Source organism: Dasypus novemcinctus, chromosome 6 (genome assembly GCF_030445035.2).
Source record: "Dasypus novemcinctus isolate mDasNov1 chromosome 6, mDasNov1.1.hap2, whole genome shotgun sequence".
In the NCBI taxonomy this organism is placed as follows: domain Eukaryota; kingdom Metazoa; phylum Chordata; class Mammalia; order Cingulata; family Dasypodidae; genus Dasypus; species Dasypus novemcinctus.
Window position 1 is genome coordinate 59,431,627 of NC_080678.1, and position 12,216 is coordinate 59,443,842.

Here is a 12,216-nt window from a genome sequence, read left to right on the forward strand (position 1 = left end):
TGTTGAGCCTCTCTGAAGCATAAGGCACAGTGGTCCTCATCATTGGAAACAGATAAAAAAGTATATGGACTCTGCTCTTATTTGGGTATAAGATAGATATATAAATGACTGTGAACAAAAGGTGGAATGATAGAGTTTGCAAAAGTGAGCTGTGCTAAGTAAGGCCTTTCTATTTGAAGAATCGAGGATTATTAGAGAAGGTAACTTTGAACTGGGTTTTATAAGTAAGGAGGGTGGTGGAAGAACATTCCAGGCTGAGGGAACAGGAGCAGCTAAACACACAAGTGAAGACATGTTTAAAAGATTGCCAACGTCCTGGAATGGGGTATAGAAAGCAAGGGAAATATTTAAGCCAGTGCCAGATCCTGCAGGGTCTTAAGTGCCAAAGTATGGCACCAACATTGTGCCATAGAGGAAATCAACCTATTAAAGTTTTTGAATAGGAAAGTTGTGGAACTACTACAGTGTTTTAGAAATCCATTTTTAATGATAGAACTGAGTAGACTGTAATAGAGAGGCAATAAAGTTCAAGACTGCACGTTTTCCCAGGATTACTACTATCAAAATGTTCTGATATTTTTTCTTCCGAAGTAAGAAAATCAATTTTTCTGCAAATTGTGAGCACATCTTCTAAAGCAAATTTGAATTCAAATTTTGCCTCTAAAGATTACTTGCTGAGCAATATAAGAAAAATTATTGGGCTTGTCCAAGCTTTTGTTTTGTTCTAGTAAAATGGAGATTATAAGACTTCAAAGAGTTGTTATTCTAACTGAGATATACTTAGCACATTGTCTGGCATCTACTAATTATTAAATTAATAGTAGCTATTATTGTTTATGATATGAATTAACACGGGAATGTAGAAGTGAGTTCTTAGTTGCTATAAAATATTAAATCATATTATGGTCAGGAGAATTACTAGGATTTGAACTGATCTTTATTACCATTTGCTTATCCAGAAATGGTAGTAGAGAGAAATCAAAAGAACTTATGAATAAAGTTAAGAGTAGTTAATTTCTTTTAAAAACAGTTCCTTTTCTCCATTGCTAGAAATAGGGAAATAAATACACAAGAGTGCAGCCTCAACCCCGTGTGGTTCCACTCAAATGCAAATAAGTTAACAGTCAGGGCTTCCAAAGTAACCAGGTTCTGCAAATCTGTGCTCACAACACTAAATGAACTAGACATATCACCAAAAAAAGTAGGAAAAACATGTCTGGATGTTTAGATGACAATAGTCCTGGCTTTTCTGATTTGTGGTGGATATCTGTAAAGATACCATGTTGTAGCCTGTGAGTGTAAGAGTTTGAAGTCACAAGAATAGGAGATGGGCCCTTATTGAGTCCAAAGAATAGGTACCAATGGAACATTAACGTAGTGAATTTTACTATGCTTAGGGTCTAGGCTCCTATCACAGCAGGAAAAATACCTGGGTCTTATATCACTAACCAGTATACTTTTAGTACTCTGACTTTTAGTATAATATATAAGTATCATTTGAGACTGATACATACATCTAAATGGCAGCCTATTAGTTTCCAGGGGGTATGTGTCATATTAATCAGCATTCTATAGAGAAAGAAAATATATAACTATTAAGAGATTTATTATAGGAATTGGGTCATGGCACTGTGGGGATCTGCAAGGCCAAATTCCTCAGGGCAGGCCACAAGTTGGAAATTCCAATGAGTATGAAGTTGAATTCCCCAAGAGAAGCAGACTGGCCAAAGTAGAACTGAATTATTCTTTCTGACTTCTGAAATCCTCAGTTCTACCTTCAAGATCGCCAAATAGTTAGTTGATAAGACTTCCCTAAATGCTGAAGGCAGTCTCCGTTGTTGATTTTAAATGATGCAATCAACCTACTGTAGATGCAAATCCATCTATGAAACACCCTCCCAGTAGCAATCAAACCAGTACTTGCTTGACCAAATATAACTTGTCCAAGTTGGACACATAAAATTGGCCCTCACCTGTATCATTCAGATTTGTGACTGAAATGCACACATCTTGGGTCCAGGATCCCCACTTTCTGATGTCAAGGCACTTGGGAAGCAAAAACTTTAATGAGTAGGTTGCCTGGTGACTGCTCATTGGAAAACCAGGGAAGAAGCTTGTCTAAATGTATAATTCATTCAGGTGGCCAAGGCTAAGGAAATATAATTTATAACAAGAACACAGTTCTCTCTAATGACCAAAAAATTTATAATGCTCCACCTATGGTCCCTAATTCATGCACACACATTGTTTAAACATGTTTTGTCTGAACTTCTTCTTTCTGTGTGCCACTGCTAAGCATGCTCCTTCTAATGTTTTGGCCATCCATGGGTTTGCATGTTGTTAACACATTGGAATACTACTGTACCAGTTGGTAAATAGCCTTTTCCAAAGGCTCCTGTTTTTAGTCTCCTGGGCTGCTCAAACAAATACCATGGAAGGGGTTGGCTTAAACAAAGGAATGTATTGGCTTATGGTTTTGAGAGAAGGAAAACATCCAAATCATGGCATCATCAAAGCCATGCTTTCTCCCCAAAGGCTGGTATTCCAGGGCTGTCTGCCTGTGATCCTTGGTCCTTGGCTTCTCTGGCACATGGCGTTGCATGTGAGATCTTCTCCTGGCCTCTCATTTCTCTTCCAGGAACACTTGGATTTCAGCTTCTTGCTTCCTAGGGCTTTCTTTCTGTCTGTCTAAATGTCATTCTACTTATAAAGGACTCCAGTAATAAGTTTAAAACCCACTCTGATTGATGTGGACTATCCCTTAACTGAAGTAACCTCATGTTACTTCAAAGTGTTCACACCTACAGGAATGGATTAAATTTAAGAACGTGTTTATCCTGGAGTACATATAGCTTCATACCACCACAGCTTCTTACTGCTGTCCTAACCCTTTCCTGGGGTCCCTAAAACTTCCCCATGATCCAGGAGGGACTCCAGAACCCTACTGCAGTCCTTTGGCTTGTGTCCTTTTGATTGGTTAGTGCTCTTGAAATAAACACATTGATTTCACTTTCTTTCTGGAAGCAGTCTTTCTTTGCCTCCTAAATTTTGAGAAGCACATCAGCCCTATCTCAGTGCACTGTCTCTGAGTGGTTATAGAGTATATTGTGGCATGAAAAAGGACGCAGGATCATAATGTTTCTATTACATCAATTCTGAACAAGACCACTCTCAAGCCAGTCTAGAGAGATAGAAACAAAATATTGTCAAGGCTAGAATCACATCCTCTTCCATAACTCACATTGATGGGTAATGAGCCCTTTCTTCTCTCAATAATCTAAATCCTGTTTTCCCTTCTTCATTGTTTCTTCTTTTTTTCCCTTCTTGAGTCCTCAGTGACTCAAGATGCTCTTTAAACTAAATAGTGCCTTCTCAAAGAGAAATGTGAATGTCCATTTAAAAATCCTAAAGAAGTAGAATATTGAGTGAATTCTATAGACTTTTGAGTCACTTAGATATTTCTGTTATAGAGTTCATGAAAAACAAGATTAATATTTATTCTTTTTGAATGCTGTATTTATTTTGGTTGAAACTTCAAAACATATTTATACTTCATATGATTAGTCTGAGGCACTAAATTGTATGCTTCCCTGTGACACATTTCATAATCTGTCAGGGCAAACAATTTCCACGTTCTGCCGAATCTAATTGCTTTTATAGATCAAATTGTTAAATGTGAGTTATAGTTTAATTATGTGGAATGGAAATGCTTGCTTTTCTATTCTATAAACAGTTTTATTCTATTGTGAAACAACTAGGTCTGAAATGAAGTATTCTTTTTAGGGATATTCAGCATTTTGTATGCCTGTCTTGATGTTTCTTGTCATCATTGTTTTATATGAATATACTTGAATCATATATCTCTGAAAGCATTAACAGAGATTGCAAATCCATTTGGAAAATGATATCTTTGAAAAGCTCAGTTAAACATCAAAGCAAACCCAAGCATTTGTGGAATTTCAGGTCAGGTTTTCTCCTCCTTTGTCTGATATTCAGGGAGAGGATTCAGGTAGTCCTGGTAGCCATTGATGGGTCAACAGCTGTCTTTGAATCATAAACTCTGAAGGTATTCAAGAGGCTTAAAGGATAATGATGTGATCTGGGCCACCTAAGGCACAAAGAACTCAATGATATTTGAGATTCAGAGAAAGAATATAGCCTTCAGTGTCAGTTGCACAAAAGCCTATATAATTTTTTTGCACTATGAGAAGTGCTAAAGGTTAACTTGGAATATTGGTTATTTAGGTATGCAAAAATAAAAACAATTGCATTTTTTTTTCAGAATGTGGAAAAGGTCAGGGCATAAAGGGGAAAGTCAGGTGAGCCAGATGAGAAAATAAAGGGATAAGTAGACTCAAAGTGTCATTTTACTTAAATGAAGAATATACATCCCTTAGAAAGAGGAAAAAACAATACTTTCAACCTATACACACCATTTCAAAAATGAAATATTTTTAAAATTGAAAAAAAATCCAATGTAAGTGCTTTGATTCATGATAACAAAGTTCCAAAATATGAATTGAGATAGAAGCAAAAGTACCTCACTGTTCTAAAGTGTTATGGACTTTATAAATAACAAAAAACAACTTATTTTATCAACATATTGTTTGTTGTAGTAAGAAATACATTTTACACTAGGGTCTAGTACTCATGTAAGTATTCACACATATACATATAAAAGTTTTATAAATTATACATTTCCTTACTATGTGTGATGCACTCTTGATACTCTTTGTTCTAGTCCATGAAAATAAAAAAATAAAAGATGCAGGTTTCAACCCACTACATAGATTATTATAAATGGGTTGCATTGAGCAAGGGACAAAAGGAACACAATAGTATACTCCCAAATGGAAGTGTGGCTTCCCTTGGTCTCTTAGATCCCATGAGAATAGGAGCTGCCGATAATTCCAACTCACTGTGGTGACAATCCATCAGGTTATTTAAGATGCTACACGTGGGCCCACTGCAGGAGTTCCTTATACCTTGTTGGCAACTCCAAACTATCTAAGGGGCAAGGGTATAGCAATTTTGATTCTTAGCCACCTACTGGCTTGGAACAGTCACATACAAGTCATAAATCCATTTTATAGGATGAGCCTGCACAGTCCTAGTATATCTTGACCTGGGAACTTTCATATCCCTCACTTTAATCAGGTGGGAGCCAGTAAAAATCAACCCCAGCACCTTCATAAAAGTATACCATAGGTAAGGTTGAATTGCAAGTCAATGTGTTCTCATGGTCTGACCATAGATAATTGGTCAGGACAAGGCTTAGGCCTGGCAGAAATCCTGGGCTCATAAAACCTCTTCCATCCAGTGGGATGAGACTGATTTATAGAGCAATCCCTGGGGTTCAGATACAAGTGGGTACTTCATTAGAGAGAGGGCCCTGATTACATCATCAAGAGAGACAGCAAGAATGGAGCATAAATACCTAATAGTAGAATGTATCATAGAAAGAACAAGGCAAAGTTCAGGACGAAGGGTTTTATAAACAGTTTTATAAGCAAGTGAGGAATATTTCATCATGGGCTGTCACGACACCAAGGAATGTACGAAGGAACAAATGCGTAGGCACAGATCCTCCACAATCGATACAGCATACACTCATGCACTTGGTCCCAGTTATGTGGGTCTTGGGTCTTGATTGGTCTTGGTGAACTCCACAGTTGCCTTGAGGGCCGATGATAGGCCAGCTCTCTATGCTTAAGTATTAGATAACTGTATGTGATGAAAGAGCCATATTTTCTGCTTGTACTTTGGCTTCTGCTAAAGTGTGTAGGTTCTCTGAGGGCTCTGTGAGTCAGCCCCTGAAGAGTGGAGGGCCTCAAGTCATTGGTGAGCACAGCTCTCCTTGTTTAATACGAGAGAGTATTCTCATCCTCAGTGGCTCAGTGTTCCTTGGGGTTAGAGTGAGGATCATGAGTGTGGTAATCTTAAAACCATCCTTCCATTCCACAGGCACCAGGATGGGCAGATCTTGGTGGAGTGGTCCTGGTTAAATGTCTAGACAAGACAAAGTATGTGCCTAATTTGCTGAGCTTCCATTTTTTGACTCTTCAGGATGTATTTCTGTATTCTTTCCAGTCCGCAGAGCATCAGTTAGGGATATATCTGAATTTAGAATACAAAGTTAGGTTGGGAATGGAGTTTGTTGTTATATTTCTGTGATAGAGGAGATAACAAGGAAGGCCACATAAGGCCTTTTGATTGTTCAGAGAGATTGACCTTGAAGGTCAGGATTAATGGTATTAAAGTTGAGGGATGGACCAATAGAAGTAAATCCATTTCAACCCTGAGTTGAAAGATTCAGTCAGTCTGATTGTTTCACCTTTCTCCATACAAACCACATGAATTCACCATCTCTGTACCTTTATAAATACTTATAAGTACCCTGCTCCAGAAGGCCTTCCCCTTCCTCTCCCTCCAGTGGGGAATGTTTGGCTACCTGGAAAAAATACATATTATGCATTATAAATTACTGGTATGCAATTCTACCTTCTTACACTACACTTACCTTGAAAAAAATTTTTTTACAGGTATATAGTTCTTGCAATGTGATAGGCCTTATACCTTGTGAATAACTAATTTAATCCTCAGAGCAATCTGTGTGTGGCTATATGATTATATTTTGCCAAAGAGATAGCTTAGCAGAAAAATGATTTGCTTAGGTTTACAAGACTGGAATTTGTAACCAGGCAGTCTGTTTCCAGTATCTACCTGTTTAACCACTGCACTATGTTGCTTCTCAAATTAAGGACTGTGGCCCATGTATCTTTGTAGCCTCACTACCAAGTTCAGTGTCTCATTCATAGAAGACACTAATAAAAAATGTTGATTTAAACTAATGAAATTAATGACTAGATTCTCCTAACAAGGGTTTGCTTCTCATCTAGGCCTGAAGTTCAGTCTTGGTAAAGGAGGACTTTGTAAGTTAGTTTGAGCAGCTTTGGAGCCAAATGGTTGTTCATCCCAAGAGGTATGGGAAGTAATAATAAAAATAATGGGAGTGTCCAGAGTAGAAGGTGAGACATGAAATTGGAATAGAAAAAAATCTATAGTTTTTCTACAGGTGACAGGGTGGTGGTATGGGAAAAGCAGTAGTTAGAAAAAAATGTTCCAAACTTTGGTAGTTTTTTCTTGTGGTATTTCTTTTAATTTATGGTTGGTGATATGAGGACAAACTAATTTTCATTTAGAGGATAGGAAGGAGAGTACCTAAAAATTGGAGACTTGATGAGGTTAGCTCTTAGGGAAATCTAATTTGAGAGCCTGTGAAGAAAATGCTTCAGAAGAGAAAAAGTTCCCTTGACATTTGTCTCATCAAAGGAAAATGGACCATCATAGCAGCATAATGTACTCAAAAATGTATTGTTGTCACTGTTAGTAGAGAACTAGTTCAATGACAGTGCATTGGAGAAGAGATCTTCTGTTTACAGGTGTGATAGTTGTCTCCAATATAAATCTTATCTAAGACTTTAGATTCTAAACCAGCAAAATTCATGGGTAACAACATGAAGAAATTTATGTTTAAATAACTGACTGCCAGTCTTTTTCATCACCCCTATATAATCCAAATCTACACATCTCTGATGAGAAGAGCTCTGCTAAATGGAGGAGCCCTGTGACAAGAAATACTATGCTTGTTGCCAACATAACTGCATATTTTATAACTGATGGAGCTGGTAGGTGATCCTGTTTTCCATGGACTGGTTGTCTGAGTAAATTCAGAGAATTAATAGTGAATTAAGAATGTCCTTAGTGGTCTTCACTGATTTAGACTCCAGAAAAGAAAATCCCAAAATTGTTTTAGGAAGTTTTTCTTCTTCTTCTTTTTTTTTTTAAAGATTTATTTATTTATTTCTCTCCCCTACCCCCTCCACCCCGGTTGTCTGTTCTCTGTGTCTGTTTGCTGCATCTTCTTTGTCCACTTCTGTTGTCATCAGCGGTATGGGAATCTGTGTCTCTTTTTATTGTGTCATCTTGCTGTGTCAGCTCTCTGTGTGGGCGGTGCCATTCTTGGGCAGGCTGCACTTTCTTTCGCTCTGGACAGCTCTCCTTATGGGGCGCACTCCTTGTGCGTGGGGCTCCCCTATGCGGGGGACATCCCTACGTGACACCGCACTAGTTGCGCATATCAGCTATGCGCATGGGCCAGCTCCACACAGGTCAAGGAGGCCCGGGGTTTGAACCGGGGACCTCCCATGTGGTAGAGGGACGCCCTAACCACTGGGCCAAGTCCGCCTCCTTTTCTTCTTCTTGATGTCAGACCCCCTCCTCTAAGATATAATAACTATCCCTGGAGAAGAGGCAGGGATCAGGGACAAAGATCGTATTTTTCTGTAATTCACAATTTTTCTGATTGTGATTCCCAATTTCAAACATTTAGTATGTATTCAGACTTTCCTGAAATATGTATATTTAATGGGTATAAAAAGGTGATTTATACTATTTTGTATAATTTGTATATAAATTTATATACTATTTTTATGATTGGTAGCAATTACAACAGTAGTCTGTATTACATATGATTTAATCATTAGGACAATATCAATTAATGGATTCTTTCTTTTTTGTTAATCATTTAATAAATTGTTAATTTGTAAATCAATGAATAATATGTTATACTAAGCCTAAAAAGTTAGACTATCAAGACTACCTTAGTAATCCATAGGCATTTAGAATGAGATTCCATATGCACATAGATTTGTTTTGTAAACAGCATAATTACTGCATACATATACTCTGAATGTACATTAAATTATCTCATTTATACTAACTCTTCTTAGGAAGGATGTATTCTGGTTAGTTCTAGTTGGAAGTATCATAAATCCCAAATTAATTAAGCTTTACTGTTTTTGAGAATAGCTCTGGATTAAGTACCGATACCTTCAGCCATCTGTTTTCTACTTACATAGTATGTATACGCAGATAAGTAATGTGTACATGGGTTTTTGTTTTTCTGAAATCTATCTATAACAATCTGCTAGACACAAATTTGCTGTGTAAAATTATCCCTCAGTTCAAAAGTCATAGTTCAGTTGATTTTGTCCTCATACTGTCAAACCCAGGAGAAAAACATTGGAACTTTAAATCAAAACTCAATTCCACTTGTCCAAAATTTTGGTTATTCATGCTATTTTGCTTAAGGACTCATATGTAAATATAAATCAAAAAATTAATCTACACAGTTTGAGAACCATTGTAGAATCCTATGACCCTGTCATTCTTGAAGTAAAGTGATACATATTTTCTGGATATTTTAGAGAAAAGTTGACCTTTCCAGCTATTTTTAACATGAACTGTTCTTCTGTTTAATCTCTGAATTTATCTTTCTGAATTCACTGGTTTCTAAAACTGTTCTTAAGCGAAGGTCTGCCTAGGCAACTAACAGGGACTGAGTAATCCAGCCCAAGAAGGTACTTTAAAGTGGCTTACATTTTTTTTTTTTAATTTTAATTTTTAATTTTTTAAAAATTATTTTCCATGTAAGAGAAACAATCAATTCCCACTAAATTCTGAAATTGTATATTATATTGGACCCCCCAGGATAACTCCACATTCTCTCTGGAACTTTAAAGCTCCAGATGGTTGTCCTCAAAGACTTCTCAATGGACATCACTATCACCACCTATCACTTACTATACCAAAAAGGCTGGAAATAAGTACTATATTTTTTACTTCTATAGTACCAAATATAACTACCAATTTCTTTTTTATCTGTAAAGAGTATTTTAAGAGGCTCTGAAAGAACAGAAAAACTAAGGATCAGAGAGTTTAAGAGTATCTAAAATTTAAATATTTAATTTCTCACAAACTTTATCTCCTTAGCAGAAAGGTACTAAATAAGTTGTCTTTAAATGCCCTACTTATATTTTTGAAAAATTAGACATGTCTCATTTAAAAGAAAATAGAAATGATTTAAAATATGAGGGGTAGTAGGAATGAAGGACGAGCTATATAGCCAATTCATATTACATTAAAACCCAAATAAAAGATATAAACAGAAGTGAAATTTTCCTAAAAGGAAGTAAATATTATCTAACCTCCATCCCCACCCCAAGTAGGTAAATTAAGGAGAAGCAATCTGCATGGACTGAGATACTTTTTCACTTTGATGTATGTAAAAAAAATTAAAATAAAATTCATGTTTCAAAAATAACTGTCTATATTTTTAGGGTTTAGGTTATATAGTTAGAAATATATAATTCTACTTTTGCAGAAATGTCAACTAGGGGAAATAAGTTAGCACAATCATTTGAATTGGTTGCCTACATACTGGACAGAGCTTATTTAGCTTTTTATCTTTTTGCACATGTAAAACACCCCATAAGATGCCCCGTTTTGTTATGGATGATGCAGCCATTTTTAGGCTGATCTTGGCAAATCACACAAGGTTCATTGGCATTAAGGGGATACTAGATTCCACACTTTCTTCTTTTTTTTTTTTTAAGATTTATTTTCTTTCTCTCCCCTCCCCCCCCCCCCCCCAGCTGTCTGCTCTCTGTGTCTATTTGCTGCATGCTCTTCTTTGTCCGCTTCTGTTGTGCTCCTCTTTGTCTGCCTCTGTTGTTGTCAGCAGCATGGGAATCTGTGTTTCCTTTTGTTGCGTCATCTTGTTGTGTCAGCTCTCCGTATGTGCCGCACCACTCCTGGGCAGGCTGCACTTTCTTTCGCACTGGGCAGCTCTCTTTACGGGGCACACTTCTTGAGCTTGGGGCTCCCCTATGTGGGGGACACCCCTGCATGGCACGGCACTCCCTGCGTGCATCAGCACTGCGCATGGGCCCCCTCCACATGGGTCAAAGAAGCCCGGGGTTTGAACTGCAAACCTCCCATGTAGTAGACGGACATCCTAACCACTGAGCCAAGTCCGCTTCTCACTTTCTTCATTATCTTTTGTTTTTTTTCCCTCTCAAAGTCTCTGACATCTTCTTGACTGCTATAAATGAAGCTACTAGAAGCTGATGGTTGAGAACCATCCTCACTTTCCTGGGACTGAGAGGCTTGTGTGATTTTATCATCATTTACCTCAATGTATGACTCTTTAGAGTCATTCAGAGTCATTTTTCTGCCATCAGGAACATTAAAGTCCTCTTCTAATTGTGTTGAGTTTTTCTAGTTTGGCTTTCTCAGATATTTCCCCTTTATCCTTTCCTTTATCTTCAGGAAGCCAATTCTCAAAAAGGGTCCAACATCTGTTGCAATAAGGTGGAAGGGGAGGATTTGTTTATTGCATGAATGCTCAACTAAGGAAATTTCAGGATCTTCTTTCAATCAAATCTGCATCACTCTCCTCTGCCTGATATACAGTAGCTTGATGTACCTCATCATCTTCATCTGAGAATTCTTGTCCTTTTCCATAAGGCTATAATCTTCTGAATCAAGAGATTCAACTTCAAATTCTATACTGAATTGATCTGAAACTGAATCCTGGTCCAACCAATCACTAGAACATTTGTTTATACCAACATCAAGATCCAGAATTGATGCAGTCTCTGTCAATTAATTGCTACAGATTCTTTTACAACCTATCTCCCTTATTATACATAGAGCAAGGCATTCATCAAAGGAAAGGAAAATGCTTTTAAATTTGTGGTACTTTCCTCATTGCTTACCAGTTGTCATCTGAATTTTCTTGTCTCGCTAATTGCTTTCCTTCTAGATGAGGTATTTGGTCTAGAAATAAAATTTGAGGATGAAGGTTTCTCTTCCTGCAACTCTTGCACAGGGTCCTTTTGATTGCTGCCATCTTCAATGTGACACCTATCTTCACTTACAGATGTGCCTGAATCTGATGATTCCTACTGATTGACTACTACCAAGTTTCTATAGATCACTGTATATATTTTCCTGTGTTCTTTCACAGAGAAGCTTGGCACTCCAAACAAATCCCCTAGAAGATCATTTGGACAATATACTATATGTTGTTGCTTCTTGTCATATAATCATTTGGCCATAATAACTGGCCAAGATAAAATATAACCTCTTTCATTGTGTAAGTGTCCTTTTGTGTACCAATAGACTTTAACAACTTCACTAGCAAAGACTTTGGTCTAACCAGGGTCTCTTGTTCCCAAGCAGGAATCTGTGAGGTGCTGTAAGCATCAGTATATAAAGACATGTTGGTATTGCACATCTGCCGTGCAGGGTTTTTCACACCTGGAGCAGGGGTCTCTCCAGGGGTCATGGGGTGTGGGGAAGTCCGACACC

At 37.4% G+C, this 12,216-nt stretch overlaps 1 protein-coding gene and 1 pseudogene across 2 annotated transcripts in view; one reads left to right on the plus strand and one right to left on the minus strand.

The window, feature by feature from the left end:
• The window catches only part of PRKG1 (protein kinase cGMP-dependent 1), a 1,391,770-nt gene that overhangs the window by 1,118,036 nt on the left and 261,518 nt on the right, over positions 1 to 12,216 (plus strand). The window lies entirely within an intron of this gene.
• Positions 10,235 to 12,142, minus strand: LOC101447437 (E3 ubiquitin-protein ligase Mdm2-like; annotated as a pseudogene).